Source organism: Malaclemys terrapin, chromosome 3 (genome assembly GCF_027887155.1).
Source record: "Malaclemys terrapin pileata isolate rMalTer1 chromosome 3, rMalTer1.hap1, whole genome shotgun sequence".
Taxonomy (NCBI): Eukaryota; Metazoa; Chordata; order Testudines; family Emydidae; genus Malaclemys; species Malaclemys terrapin.
Genome location: NC_071507.1, coordinates 101,379,181 through 101,391,607, shown reverse-complemented (window position 1 = coordinate 101,391,607; position 12,427 = coordinate 101,379,181). Strand labels below are relative to the sequence as shown.

The 12,427-nt window shown below is 42.8% G+C and overlaps 1 protein-coding gene across 5 annotated transcripts in view; it reads left to right on the top strand.

Moving 5' to 3' along the window:
• The window catches only part of STX11 (syntaxin 11), a 66,993-nt gene that overhangs the window by 13,070 nt on the left and 41,496 nt on the right, over positions 1-12,427 (top strand). For 3 of the 5 annotated variants that reach the window (XM_054023238.1, XM_054023237.1, XM_054023234.1), the window contains exons 2-3: positions 3,634-4,738; positions 6,607-9,507. The gene's annotated coding sequence lies outside the window, so the exon portion shown is untranslated. The remainder of the gene's footprint in view (positions 1-3,633; positions 4,739-6,606; positions 9,508-12,427) is intronic. The other 2 variants (XM_054023236.1, XM_054023235.1) reach the window with 2 other exon arrangements.

Here is a 12,427-nt window from a genome sequence, read left to right as displayed (position 1 = left end):
TCAGAGAATACTTGACTTTAAAAGGTAAGGGCGGGCAGGGAGTGGGGTAGTGGGGTAGTGGGGTAGTGAGAATTTCTATGCTTTAGATCAGCAGTTCTCAAACTGTGGATCGGGACTCTGTTTTAATGGGGTCACCAGGACTGGAGTTAGACTTCCCAGGGTCTGGGGCTGAAGCCTGACCCCACTAGGGTGACCAGATGTCCCGATTTTATAGGGACAATCCTGATTTTGGGGTCTTTTTCTTATATAGGATCCTATTACCCCCTACCTCCTGTCCTGATTTTTCACACTTGCTGTCTGGTCACCCTAGACCCCACTGCCTGGGGCTGAAGCCCGAGTCCAAAGGCTTCAACCCTGGGTGGCAGGGCTCAGGTTACAGGCCCTCCTGTCTGGGACTGAAGGCCTTGGGCTTTGCACTTCCTCCCCCCCCCCCCCGCCCCTGCCCCCGCCCGGGGCGGCAGGGCTTGGGCAGGCTCAGGCTTCGATTCTCCCCTCTTGGGATCCTGTAGTACTTTTTATTGTCAGAAGGGGGTCGCGGTGCAGTAGTGTTTGAGAACCCCTGCTTTAGATTGTAATCATAATTTCAGTTCTGCAAGGGGTCATCATGACCTGTTGGTTGAGAAACACTGCACTAGACTATATGGTATAGACTACTGTATACAGTATTTGCCAACCCCAAACATTCATCAGTCAAATCCTAACAATCGTAAATTGGGTTAAAAATAATGAGGTTTTTAAAAATTGCGATTCTTTTTGTCTTCTGTATTTTGAGCCATTAGATTTCACTGAATCACATTTGTTTTTTTCCATGAGGGCTAGAAACTTACATTTTTGGAAAAAATGAAAGCTGAGCTTCTCATTTATTCAGATGACTCCAGGAGCTCAAGCTTTAAGAAAAACACCAATTATTGTGAGTGTTGGCAACACTGTCATAAGACCTATATGCATTCTCTAAAAAGTATTTGTCCTGTCCTATGCTAGTTAACTACTCAGTTACATCAGCCACAGTTGTTTCCATCCCTTGGCTCTCTTGTACATGCATCACCGTTAAAAGTTCTTTCTGAATGACTCCTTACTGCAGAATTGATTTATATTGTAAATGGAGAATGAAATCTTGCACAGATTTGAGTCATAAACTTACTTACATAATTTAAAAGAAGAAAACAAGCTAGTCCAGTGACTCAGTTGGATATCACAGTCTTTCACACATGCACACACACCTGTCACCTGGAGTGGAGATCAGATTTAATTACAACATGAACCATTGCAGTGACATGTCTACTTCAGATATGCTCTTCTGTCCAAATTTCTGCTAAACAAGGCATGATTTATGGCTTTAGGTACACAGTATGATCATGCAGTTGGGAAAGTAGGACTTGTGATACTAGATCAGACCCAATGTCCTTCTTGTCTGGTTTCCTGTCTCCAACAGTGACCAGCACTAGATGCTTCAGAGGAAGGTGCAAGAAGCAACCCCATGTGCCCAGTGTCCCTAAACCTCCACCTGCTAGAAGTTGGGACTGGATGACAGGAATAGATCACTCGAAATTGCCCTGTCCTCTAGGCACCAGCGTGTGCTTGGGGCGTCACGAAGTGGGCTGTAGTCCACGAAAGCTTATGCTCTAATAAATTTGTTAGTCTCTAAGGTGCCACAAGTACTCCTGTTCTACTTTTCAAGGGGTGGCACTCTGCCCCCCCCTTTTATTTTTTTGCTTGGGGCGGCAAAAAACCTGGAGCTGGCCCTGCTGTTCATTCCCTCTGAAGCATCTGGCATTGGCTACTGTTGCAGACGATACAGGGCTAGATGGATCATTGGTCTAACTTAGTATGGTCATTCTTATGTCCTAAGCCTTGCAATAGGCAGATGTGGGATAATCTGGTCCCCAAATCCATCAAATATAGATTGTGATCACTGGACTACCCTAAGCATTTGCTTTTTCAATAAGATACTGTTACATATTTTAGGAGTAGCTGAGAAACTAATGTTTTCATGGTGACTCTTTGTAGAAAGAAAATGGTAATTGGAAAATGTCTTTAATAAAAACCACCCACCTCTCATTTGCATTTGTTTGCTGCATTTTTGGACTTTCTGAATGGGAGTAGGAATACTAAACTTATACTTCATTAGAAAAGAATAAATATAAAAGGGCACAGACAGAACCATATGTTCACTCATAAGTAAGATCTAGAAAATAGGATGGAATATCTGAGTTGGTGTAAAGTTTTTAAATGATGGGATGGAAACTGAGAGCCAAATTCTTCCCTAAGATACATGAGCACAACTTCCTTTGGTTTTAGTGGCAGTTGGTATGAATACCTGAAAGCAGAATCTAGCTTTCTGAATACCTCAAAGCAGAATCAGAAGGTCTAGAGGGCAAAGGAAAATTAGGGAGAAACTTCTTTTCACTAAGGAAAATTAGTATGTGGAATGTTTCTCTAAACAAAGAAACAAATAGCAACTACAATATGATTAAAGAGTCATGGATCCTTACATCTAGCAAAAAACTTATGAAGGGTAACTGCCAGCCAGGCAATTACACATCACTTCTTTATAATGCAAATGAATAACTTTAATAGTACTTTTCATCCAATGATCTCAAAATGCTTTACAAACGTTAGTTCATTAACACTCCCAACCCCTTTGTGAGACAAGGAAGTATTATTAGCCCTGTTTTATGAAATAGGAAACTGAGGTAGAGAGCATTTAAGTGACTTGCCCAAAGTGAGTTAGTGACAAGATCAGGCATAGAACCCAGATCCTCTGATTCCCATTCTCCTGTGCTAACCATCTGACTATGCTTCCCCATTCTAGCGCATCTATTTTCTTGTGAGTCACAAAAGCTAAATACCCAAGCACAGTACATAATGTCCAGATAAGCTTTTCTTATGACTAAAAGCAAAAACATGACCACAAAATATAACTGCTTGCTGTTTGTAAATTAGCCCTATGGAAAATTTCATTATCAGTTAAGATTCTGTTTCCTCCTACATTCTCAAGTAGTCATTAAGCTGAACCCACACTGTCACTGACACATTTCTTACACTTCACACTTTTAAGCATTACAACTTCTTTGCAACCTGAACCATTGCTAAGATAAGTATGCAAAGCCAGTCAAGTGTTTAACCCCAGTAAGTTCTAACACTTCTACAGCAAAATGAAAAACTGTCACTTCCTTGTCAGAACCTCAGTTAGTCAGTACCAAGCCCATATGAATTCACTTTTAAAGCAGTACCATCAATGTACCTTGTACAAACACATGTATATCTTAAAATACTGAAGAGAGTATGTACATTGGTGCTGATGAATGCTAAAATGCTTTGAGTTGCTTGAGTGAAGATGCTCTTTAAGTGCAAAATATTATTATTACTTATTTATTCTACTAGTAACTCCACTAGAAAGGTCCTTTGGGGCCATCTGCCTGTCCCAAGTCAGGATAAAGGAGGAGGGTTGGGCGTGGGGCTAGCAACTCCACCCCGTAAAAAAAAAAATTAATTTGCTACAGAAACACCAACAATAGAGATAACAGAGACTTTTAGCCTGGAAAAAGAAGGGCCTTCAATTCAAAGACGCATGACGCTGGGTGGTGAAAGTCGTGAGGAAGCCACTAAGCCGATTACCCTTCTTGCAACTAGGAGGATTACCATCGGTACATGGAACGTGAGGACCATGTACGAGTCAAGAAAGACGGCGCAGGTCGCAGAACCAACATCACTAGACAGGCATTGCAGTGGAACCCCCAAGGCAAGCGGAAAAGAGGCCGTCCAAGAAACACCTGGCGACGCGACCTTCAGGCTGATAGCATAAAAATGGTCTATACCTGGAACCAGCTAGAGCAAATGGCCCAGGATAGAGGACTCTGGAGATCTGTGGTTGGCGGCCCATACCCCGATTGGGGTGACGGGCATGAGTGAGTGAGAGTATTCTACTAGTACTGTATTTGTTTATCTGGCAGTGGTGAAGTCACTACGTTTGGATTCAGATCTGAACTGAAATTTCTTCAAAATTTGGGTGCATTAGAGCTGGGATTTTGGTTCAACTGGTTATGAAATATGGGCGCGAACCACAACGTTCAGATATGGTTGTGAACTTCTAAAATGCTCCGTGGGTGGTTGGATCTAGGGTAAGGGAGGCTACTCAGCTACTTACTCCCTCCCCAGAAGAAGTGGGTGGGAGAGAGAGAGCAAAGAATGGGCACAATCGTGGCTTCACCCCTGTTTCCTCTCCACAATGTGCATATACACTCTCACTGGCCAGAGTAGCTGAGCCATTATGCAGTAGGTGCTGGTATAGCCCAGCAGTAAATTACTTTTCCTCAGGAATAAGGTTGACACAGTGGAGCAATTCTGACTTAGAGGTGAACCTACCCCACCATGAAAAATATTGCAAAGCTTGCCTCAAAACCTGGTGAATTCCCAGGAATCCTCTCTCTGTCTAGAGGCTCCAGCCCCCAGGGCGGGGCTCTGGAGAAAAAATAATACAGCCTTAGGATAGGCTCCACAGAGCTGGAAGGGAGAAAGTGAGGATTTCCCTAACGCTGTCCAGTCTCTGTTCCTGATGTCCTCCACAGGGTCTGAATGAGGGGGAAGGCAGTGCTGCCAAGGCAGCTAAACCTCATTCTTTGGTGAAGAAGGAAGATCTGCGTATGAAGGAGTGATCTATGTGTCTGTTGGGTGTCCAAGTATTTGATGCATTATTTTGAACAAGCCTAAGTATACACTTAGCATCTCTAGCTGAATGGTGAGTATTGTTTACCCATGAAAGTAACATTTAAAGCACTTTTCTTTTTACATTTTAGATTAACACCTGGTCTACACTAGAAAATTAGGTTAGCATAACTACATCACTCAGGAGGTGTGAAAAATCCACACTCTGAGTGGTGTAGTTAAGATGACCTAAGTCCCTGTGTAGAGAGCACTAGGTCAATAGAAGAATTCTTATGTTGACCTAGCTACTGCCTGTCGGGGTGGCGGATTTCCTACACTGACTGGCGAATGCCTCCCATCAGTGTAGGTAGTGTCTACACTGAAACACTATAGCAGCACCGCTGTAGTGTTTTTAAGTATACACAAGCCCTAAGAAATCATGTTTTGGGTTTCTACATCAATGAACTGTGTTTATCTTCTCCTGAATGCTTTTATAAAAGTGTTTGGGGGCAGAGATGATGTTTTATGGGGAAGGGTCAGTGGGGGGAGCGATAGCTCAGTGGTTTGAGTGTTGGCCTACTAAACCCAGGGTTATGAGTTCAATCCTTGAGGGGGCCATTTAGGGATCTGGGCTGGGGCTTGGTCCTGCTTTGAGCAGGGGGTTGGACTAGATGATCTCCAGAGGTCCCTTACAAGCCTGATATTCTATGAAAGACATCCAATGACATGATAAATTATGAAAAACATAGAGCACATCCACTCTGATTCTAGAAATGGTGTTCACATGCTAAATTTGAACATAGTATATTAAAATATTATTTACATAGGCTCCTCTATACAAGATGTATGAGTTTATTTCCATAACTGCAAAGAAATAATTGTTAATTTTTTGTCAGTCCTTACAAGCATTATTCCATAAGGAGGAAAGTTTATTTCACAAACTTTGTATAGTTTTTTTCCTACCAATGTGTCACAAAACACTTCTATTGTATTCTCTATTTGTTTGGAATTACTCTGGATGACTCTGCATAGTTAGTTTAGACTGTATTGCATTTTGTCTTGTGGTGGATGTTTCCTGTGTACAGTAACTTCCCACTTAAGGTCCTCTCACTTAACATAGTTTTGATCTTACATCCCTGTTCAATTACAGAACATGCTCCATTTAAAGTTGTGCAATGCTTTGCTATAACGTCGTTTGGCTGCCTGCTTTGTCCACAGCTGGCAGCCCCCCCATCAGCTCTCCTACGCCCCCCCACCCCCAGCGCCAAGGACTCGCTCCTCCCTCCTGCCCCCTGAATGCCACAAGCCAGCTGATTGCCACGGGCAGGAGGGAAGGAGGAGGAGTGAGGATGCAGCGCACCTCCCCCCTCCGTCCCCTGCCCACAGCAATCAGCTGGCTTGCAGTGTTCAGGGGGCAGGGGAGGGTGGGGGAGCCTGCGCGCTATGTTCTCCCCCCTCCCTCCTGCCTCCTGAACGCTGCAAGCCAGCTGATTGCCACGGGCAGGAGGGAGGGGAAGGAGAGAGGACGCCACGTGCAGAGTAAAGGGAGAGGAGAGGGGAGGGGAGAAGAGATGGGTTAATAGTGGGGGCTGGGGGAAGGAGTGGCGTGGGTGGGCCGAGGGTTGAGCCCCCCGCCCCTGGTGCTTGCAGAGTAGGGGAAGCAGCCACTGCTGCTGCACAACATGCTTCTCCTAGCCTACAGCACCTTCAGCCTCCTTGTCTGCCTCATTGTCTCCAGTGCCAGAGGGCTGTGCCTGTGTGGGGTAAGGCGGGGGCACCTCCCAACTATAGTACTGTACTGTATGGCAAACATTTTTTCCCTAGAACCTAACCCCGCCCATTTACATTTATTCTCATGGGGAAATTGGATTAGCTTAACATCGTTTCACTTAAAGTCACATTTTTCATGAACGTAACTACAACGTTAAGTGAGAAGTTACTGTGTTATTTACACTATTGTAGTGCCTCGACCAAGAAGAGAGGCTCAGTGTGCTAGCCACTGACAGTTCCTGCCCCCAAGAGCTTCCTTTGAGTAAAGGAAACAAGTAAGAGTAAAAAGATTGTACAAAAACGCTCCCAGAAACAAAGGTCAGTCATTTGAATTTTCTGTTGTAGCTCTAATATGTAGCTTTATATTAATAATGTGAAATTCATTGCCTCTAAAAATAGCCTTTTCTCGTCATGCACAGATAAACATTTAGTAGAACTACATAAATGATTAAAAGAAATTGTATGATTAAGAATACCATAATTGGATGGAGCATGATGATCCAAGCAGCATGAGCTTCACCCACATAAAAATACCTTCCCACCAATGTAGAGATGTGGTTTCATCCTTTACTTTCTTAAGGATTCGTTTGATTTTATCCACCGAATGGCGGACCGTGAGAAGAGTCTTAAGACCTTCCGTTTTTAAGTTGTTGATATAATAGGTGAGCTGTTTACAGTGTCGTAATTTCTTGATAGCCTTTAAGTCAGCTCCAATATGTATAGGCTCTATGTAGTCGTATAGTCGATATTCAGACTGAATGACTTCTGACTCTAGGTCATGCAACGTCACATTTATATCACATCCCCTTAGACTAGATACTTGACACAAACAAATATTTGCAGTAAAATTGTTGATTATATGGTAAAACCTATTTACAGTAAACATTGGACACAGACTTCTTACACAGACACAGTGTCTATTTACCTGCACTATGGCCGACTGGTTAACAAGGGAATGGTGATGCAGCTCGTAACTACATGATCCTGACAAAGAGTTTAGGCACACATGGGCCTCCTCCCATATGCAGAGGTGCAAGTTAATCCCAATCCTTTCTGCTCAGTACAGGCTTGTATATTAATGGGTGTATACTCTTTCCCCTTAAAATGCACTTTCTTCCACAAAAGCACCATTAGGGATTGGTTGGCAAAAATTCCTAGCGGAACGAGAGGATAGATGCTTTCCTCAACAGCTGACCTTAAGGTGAGTACAAGGGCTATAATAGTCTCATTATGGGGAAATTAATGAGTCTCCACCATTCATGATGGAGTTATTTCCGATTATTCTTTTTAACTCCAAAGGCATGTTTCCATTTAGGCCATCTCTTACAATTGATTTTGCAACACTTAATAACTATTGCTGGGCTTCCATACAGATAAGTGCCTCAGAGAGATTTGATTGCAGGATGCCAAGAGCCCCCAATATCTGTAGGTGATCTTGTTCCTGAATATCCAACCAATAAGGGAGGATATTTACAATATTGAATTTAGTGGGTCCTAATCCCATCAGCGCTGACGATAGTGGCTCCAAGAAGGTTGACATGTCATGACCTAGATCACCTATTCTTTTGGCAAGGAAGTTTTGATCGATGGTATTAATTACCCCAAGTCCAGCTCCTACTCCTCTAAGCACCTTTACTATCACATCCCTTTTCTTCCTTTGTTGTAAGGAGGATGGCAAGATTCCTTGTAGCCATGCTCCCCATCCCATTAATAAGGGCATCACAAAGGGTGCACACAGAAGATGTAGTGGAATGATAAAGATTTGAATAGGCATTATGATCTTCTTTAGGGCGAATTGAGGTTCAATAATCATAATTCTTGATATATCCTTTTTGACAACAAAAGGTCCCACGTAACTAGTTTGTGGTGGTGGAGCAATGGTCAATTTGAACGATGTTTTCAGTTCAAACAGGCCCTTAACAATCCACACCCCAAAGTGCAAAATACTAGTATTAACCATGAGAATTCCTGTGCAGGTGAGGTTGTATTGTTTTATTGAGTCATCCAATTTGCAAAACTTAGATGAAACATAATTAGTCAAAGAGAGAGAACACTGATTTCTGCATACTTGACAGGATAGATTCATGATTAAATGTTCGTTGGTATAAGGGGGTGCCCATGTAATTTAATTGAGGTGAATTGAAAATTATGGTGATGTAGGCTACAAGTAATATTTATAAAGCCTGGTGTTGTGGTAGAAGGTGCATTGGTTTTAAAATTGATACGCTTGGATGAGTCCCAATCCTTTATGTCCTGTGAACAACCTATGAAAGGGGAAGAGTCCAACATCCATGCACATCCATTAAATAACTTTTTAATATATTTTAGCTGTCCAGTTGGATTTAGCACTGGGTCATGTGTTCGATTGTTGTGTAGGGTGAATGACACCAGTGAGTTGTTGCCTTTATTCTCCTTTATAACTAAATAACAATACCTTTCCATTACGTAGGAGTAAATGCTGGATAATCCAGTCATTACATCCTCAGGGACGACCCAATATGCAGGAGTGAGAGGGATTCGAGTTGCTGGCAGATCTTGTTTTCCCTGTTTAAATCCAAAAGTGCATATTTTAAGCGGTGCCTTAGGCGGTGCTTCTGTCCTAACTTCCTCCTGGAAAGGGTTTAGTTGGGGCCCTTGGCATCATTTGGATTCTAGCTCCTTTGTTTTCCTTCTCGTAATTCTTGTCATACTCCTCATCATATTCCTCATTTTTAAAGTCTCTTGTGTATATACATCTTTTTCTGAATCCTCATCCTGGTCATACTCAAAAACAGGAATCTTTCATTTGTAGAGTAGACTCTCATTCACTTTACAAAACCAATGCTCATTTTCTTGAACTATTGGACCTTGACAAATCCATAACCATGCCATAACTATAGACATCAGATATTTTCCAAGAGTGTTCATGCTTTCTTCAGTACCCTGTAAAAGAAAACATGAAAATATTAATTTTACCTAAGGTGATTTATGATTATTTTTCCTCTCTTTTTCCTTTACAGTGTTGTCCGGGCAGATGTTTCCCTTCCATGCTCTGAGTTGTGTGCTGTGAAACCATTTGGTGACTCGTTTCTTCCCAGACTTTCATTCCAGCTGGTAAGTAGTCTGACTTGCTTTGTTTATAATGGTAACAGGACCAACCCATCTAGGACTGAGTGGATGTTTTTTTTTTCTGAATAATACTTGAATAGAACTTGATCACTCACATTCTATTCAATGAATTTAAGGTTATTATTGAGCCTTTGGTCCATCTTCCTACAATTGGCTTTTAGGGTGACAGCTACTGCCCTTTGCACACCAGTGATGACCCTTAGCATGGATTTTATATATTGGTCTGTTATTGCTCTTGGTCGATATTCATCAGGGGGTACCCCTCCTGGCACCCACCGTTGTTCCAGTGTTACCATAGGTTGTCCAAATAACCCGTGAGGAGTGAAACCGTGGGATCCTATGGTGGATCTCATTGCCATGAGAATTAATGGGAGGTATCAATCCCAGTTTTTGCCTGAGGAATCGATGACTTTCCAGAGTGCAGTCTTCAGAGATCTATTTGATCTTTCTACAAGGTCAGATGCTTGGGGGTTGCCTGCTACATGGTATCTTTGATGCACCACCAGGGCTATACAGAGTTGTTTGGTTATTTCCCTGGTGAAATGAGGACCCTGATCGGAATCGATGACTCTTGGTAGACCAAACCGACTGAATGCATTTTCCAGCAATAACTTGAATGTAGTTTGAGCTGTACAATTACATGTTGGATAAGCCTCAATCCACTTTGAGAAGGGGTCAATGCACACTAAACAATATTGATTTCCCCTATTTGTTCGAGGTAGGGGGCCAATATAATCAATTTGCACCCTTAGCCATGGACCATCCACTGGTTGATAGAGAAGAGGTCCTTTGATGATTTTGGGTTATTTTGAGCACATCTCAGGCAGTTGTTGATGTAATGCTCCATATCTCTTGCAATCTCTGGCCACCAGACCACAGTAGCCAACTTACATAGCGTTTTCTGGACTCCAAAATGACCCTGTCTATGTGCCAGTTGTATCAGTTCTTGTTGAAGCACAGTTGGGATTACAATCAATGGAATACCATCCTCTGTAGATTCCTGGTCTCCAACCTTGTTTTTAGTTGCCATAATTAAACCAGATGAATGATTCTTCATGATGGCTCCTCCCCCTCTTGTTCTCTTCCACCCCTTTATATATCTTTTGCATAAGGCGTGAACCCTTTGTCCCTCTGGGTTTCCACCTCCCCTCACTGGAAAAGCACCAGGTTAAAGATGGATTCCCGTTCAGGTGACATGATCTCATGTCACTGCAAGACTTCATTACTCACTTGCCAGCACACACATGTACAGGAAGACTCACAGGTAAATACAGCCATCTGCAGACAATGGGAATCATCAAGATTTCAAACCATCCTTAATGGCCCACACTTTACATAATTACAATAGGCCCTCAGAGTTATGTTTTATATTTCTAGTTTTAGATACAAGAGTGGTACATTTCTACAAATAGGATGATCACACTCAGTAGATTATGAGCTTTGTAATGATACCTTACAAGAGACCTTTTGCATGAAGCATATCCCAGTTACATTACATTCACTTATATTTTTATAAAACCATATAGACTGCAACACGTCACAACCTTATCCTATCTGAACTCTGGTCCGAAGCTTGCATCTCTGGTCCCAAGCTTTGCCAGTCGATCCACCTTGCTATTCAGGAAAGTGATTTCTGATTTATTCTTTCGGTGGGCCTTAACCTTAAACAAGAAAGTGTCACCCTCCTGGACTCAGCTAACTGCCATGCATATTTCAGATATTGGGCATAAGCAATGGCTGGTTATCTCATTTCTCTTGTTTTCCAAATAGCCATCTAGTCCAGCAATGCCATCATTGCCCAATCAGAATCTGGGCAGATGGTAATATCTGTGGAAATTTCATCATTTTCCAAGGCTACAATGATTGCCACTATTTCTGCAGCCTAGGCTGAGTTGTGTGCAATGGCTCCTTGGAATGCTTTGTCAGATGCAACATGTAAAGCTGCAAACCCTGTGGCTGCTTTTCCATTGATGTACATGCTGCTTCCATCCACAACGCACAGGTCTCGGTTATAAGTTTTAGCTTCTTCAAACACTGATTCTAACTTGAAAGGTGATATGATCTCAGGATTCATATTCTCGGGAAGAGGACACTCATGATTTATCAGGGGCTCTTTTGGTGCAGGAATGCAAAGTGCGAATGGTGCCAGGCTGGGACATGCAACCTTTTCTACCTGTATTTCTTTGTTGATCAAAGCTAAGGTCCAGTTAGCTAGACGAGGGTGGCTTACTCTTCCAAAGTTGGCTCTCTCAGTCAGCACATACTTCACAGGAGTGTGTGGGGCCTTTAACACTATAGGAGCCATGCCCACTATATACTCCCAATGAGCCAGCGCCCATTCAAGACCCAATACCTCTGTTCACAGTCAGTGAATTGCTGTTCCACTGCTGATAACACTCTGGACCCATATGCTATGGGCTTCAAGGAAGTTCCATGATGTTGCAGTAGAATAGCGGTGATTGCTGTGTTAGTGGTTGCTAGTTAGAGGTGGAAGGGTTTGTTTACCTGCGAGAATGCCAGTGCAGATGCTTCCATTAAGGCTTGCTTCAGCTGTTGTACGGCTCTTCCTCTACCGACTTCCATAGTTGGCCTTTCCTAAGTAGCTGGTAAAATGGCTTGCCTTCTCGCTATAACCTTCCCTGGAAAAACCAACCAGGCCTAGGAAGACCCTGAGTGTGCCAACATCTGGTGGAGCAGGCAGTTTTAGATATTAGCTCTATTCGACTGGTATCAGGTTTCCTCCTGGCAGGGTCCAGTTGCACCCCTACTTGTTGTTGAACTAGCTGGGCTTTGGTTGGGTTTACTAGGAACCTGCTGTTTTCAGAATTCCTAGTACTTCATCTAGAGCTTTGATGTTGTCTTGCTTGGTTTTGGTAGCTATCAGTATATCATCTACATAACTGAC